This window comes from Dipodomys ordii, unplaced genomic scaffold (genome assembly GCF_000151885.1).
Source record: "Dipodomys ordii isolate 6190 unplaced genomic scaffold, Dord_2.0 Scaffold42, whole genome shotgun sequence".
NCBI classification, from domain to species: Eukaryota; Metazoa; Chordata; class Mammalia; order Rodentia; family Heteromyidae; genus Dipodomys; species Dipodomys ordii.
Window position 1 is genome coordinate 4,469,217 of NW_012267258.1, and position 3,542 is coordinate 4,472,758.

Below are 3,542 nucleotides of genomic sequence, written 5' to 3' on the forward strand. Positions count from 1 at the left end.
GCTAGCCTTGAGCTGAAGAGCTGAGGGACAGCGCCCAGGCCCAGGCCCAGAGTTCAGGCCCCATGACCAGACCCCCCCAAAAAATAAATAAATAAATAAAAGAAATACTTGGGATTGAGATGGTGTCTATGGATTCATCCTGTAGTATCTGCAGATGGTCAGTGTTAGCACTAATCCTGGTTGGGGCAAGGCTGGCTGTCATTTAAGGCTGTAATCCTTTGCTTTCCTAATGAGATCACTTAGCCATAAAGTCTTAGACACCTCATATTTCAGACTGTGAGAGACATGAGCTGGTCATGATCTCTGGATTTGCTCCCTTCAAGCTTACTGCTGATTCTGGGAGCCGACCCTCCTCACACTAGCCTAACTAAGCTTATTGTAAGAAATGCAGACAGCGGGGGATGGTGGGATGAGGGAGGAGAGAATTATGGGAGGGGTGACATTGATCAAGATCATTGTACTCATAAATTGATATGTTGAATTGAAACTCCTTTGTACAACTACTTAACAGTAATATAAAAGGAAATATAGGCTGGGTGCTGGGGGCTTATGCTTGTAATCTTAGTTACTCAGGAGTCTGAGATCTGAGGATCATTGTTCAAAGCCAGCCTGGCAGGAAAGTCCATTAGAATGGTATCTCCAAATAACCAGCAAAGCACCAAATATAGAGCTGTGGGTGAAGTTGAGTAGCAACAGAGCACCACCCTGGAAGAAATAAAACCAGTGAGAGTGGGAGACTCCGAGTTCAAGCCCCAGCACATGCGCGCGCGCACACACACACACACACACACACACACACACATACACTCATCAGATATTGGCAATGGCTTACAGTGGCAGTTACTATGTATGTATAAGAGATACAGGCATGGAAAAACTTGTTGTAGTTTGTCCCAACACTGTCCTTACATTTTTCAATACTTTGTACGCTTGATATCAAATAAGAGATTGGTTCTTTAAAGGCATTCTGCCTGATTACATTCATCCTGAAGTTATAAGATCTGATGGTTTATATTTCCTAGAGGTAAACACAGATTGGAGTGTTAGGCTGAGAATATGAGGTCAAATTTCTACCCAAATATTCATCTACATGCAATGAGATGCAAGAGAGGGCAAAGAGGGAGCCTTCTTTTTTAATATTATGTAATTCCTGGGATTTTAATTATTAGTTTCCTTTTTTCTTTTTTATTTCCTTCCATTTTTCTTTCTCCCCTCCTTCCTTCCTGAATCCTTCTTCCTTCCTGCTTTCTTGCTTTCTTTCCTGAGGCTTGAATTCAGAGCCTCATATTCTTGCTTGGCTTTTTTGCTCAAAGCTAGGCTCTACCATTTGGGCCACAGCTCCACTTCCAGCTTTTGGCAGTAAGAGTCTTACAAGTTTTTCTGTCCAGGCTGGCTTCAAGGTATTTCCCAGGCCATGCAGGCTCAGTGTAGATACCTCCCTCCCTCTTGGCTAAGTTTCCGCCCAGTATCTGTTACCTAGGTAACTGGCAGACCTGGAAGCAGTCACCTTCCACTCCTGTAGGTTACATCCTGAGCCACCTCTGGTCATAAGCCTCCCATCTGACCTGAGGAGGGTCCCAGGCCCTGAGGTCACATCCTGATCCAGTGTGGCCACACTTCTCCCCCACCAGGCCACACCTCTTCAGGTCCCTGGCCTAGATAAGTCCTGGCCTGGGGGTAGATCTCTCCTTTTTCGCCACGCTTCCCCACGATGTGTTGCAAGGGCAGCAGTTTGGTAAATAAACTTCTTTTCCTGCCTGAATGCAGGAAAAGAATGAGTGAAGTTCTCTTCATCGGCTACCTAATGAAACCGGCCTACTTAATATACCTTACACTTAGAATCTTGAGTATCTAGGATTATAGGTGAGCCACCAGCTCCCAGCTGAATGTTGAAAATTTAAAATTGATACAGACCAGTGCAAAATTTGAGGTAGGGGCCGGAGGAAGAAGGCGTGGGAAGGTGAATAGAGTTGTGTTCATCTCCTCTTCTTACAGGGCTATAGGTCAAGACACAGACTACTTTAAATAAGTTAATAAAGAATGGAAAAAGGAAACACAGAAATGTGTTTTCTAAATAGCCACTCAGAGAAATAAAAATAATAAAACATACAAACCCCAACTTTGACCACACTAGAGAGAAACCTCTGTAATGACAAGCTATAGAATGGAGATGGGTAACATGCCATCAGTGATTTATGATTGCTTGCCATGAGGCCGTGGTGTGAAGCAAATGGAATCTGAAAGGAAGAGTGTTTGAAATCTGTAAAAAGAGGCACTTGTTCTCCCTGAATCTTCACTCTTGATGGTCAGATCTGCAGTAGAAAAATAGAAAACCGATCCAGGAAGGTTTGGGGCTCAGAAACATTAATCCTAGAGGACAATAGCAAGTAGAAGGAAGACGGAAGTTGGCAAAAATGTTCACGCATATCCAGCAATTTTCAAAATTTCAAAACCTAAAGATTGTCATTAGTGGCACCTCTTTACCATCTCTGCATGTCCCACTTCCTAGCATAGAGCAAGTGCCAGTGGCTCACATCTGTAATCCTAGCTATTCAGGAGGCTGAAAGCTGAGGATCATGATTTGAAGCCAGCCAGGACAGTAAAGCCAGTGAGGATCTTATCTCCAATCAATCACCAAAAGGCAGTAGGAGATCTGTGGCTCAAAGATAGAGTGCTAACCTTGGGCAAAAAAGCTCTGGGACTGCACCTAAACCCTGAGTTCAAGCCCTAGGGCTAGCACCACAAAACAAACAAAAACCACACCAGATTTAAAGAGAAGATTCCAGAAACCTCTTAAAAGAGAGATAAATAATGTACAACAGGGAGCTGGTGGCTCATACTTGTAATCCTAGATAGTCAAGAGGCTAAAATCTGAGGATTGCAGTTTGAAGCCAGCCCAGGTAGGAAAGTCTGTAAGACTTCTCTCCAATTAAATCACAGAAAAAACTGCAAGCGGCAATGTGGCTCAAGTGGCAGAGTGCTAGCCTAGAATGAAAAAGCTCAGGGACAGTGTCCAGGCCCTGAGTTCAAGCCTTGGAACTAACATCAAAACAAAACAACCAAAGAAACAAAAAACAATTTTGATTCAAAAGACCAGTTACAAGAATAACATTGTAGCTTTGTGACTCTCACAACGTTTTTTTTCTACTTGAATCTTTTTCCTCAAGGGTCACTTCCTGAATTTACCCTCAATTCTCTTCCTCTATCACATATTCAATGAGAAGGCTGAGATCTGAGGATCAAGGTTCAATGTCAGCCTGGGCAGACACAGCTGAGAGACTAGTATCTCCAATTAACTGGTAAAAAGCAGGAAGTAAAGGTGTGGCTCAAGTGATAGACCCCCAGCCTTAAGGAATGGGACAAATGAAAGTACAAGGCCCTGAATTCAAGCTCCAGAATTTCTGAGCAGGAGGGAGGGAGAGAGAGAGAGAGAGAATGTGGCTCAAAATATCCCCGTTTATAGCCGGGCGCCGGTGGCTTATGCCTCTTATCCTAGCTTACTCAGGAGGCTGAGATCTGAGGATCCTGGCCCAAAGCCAGCC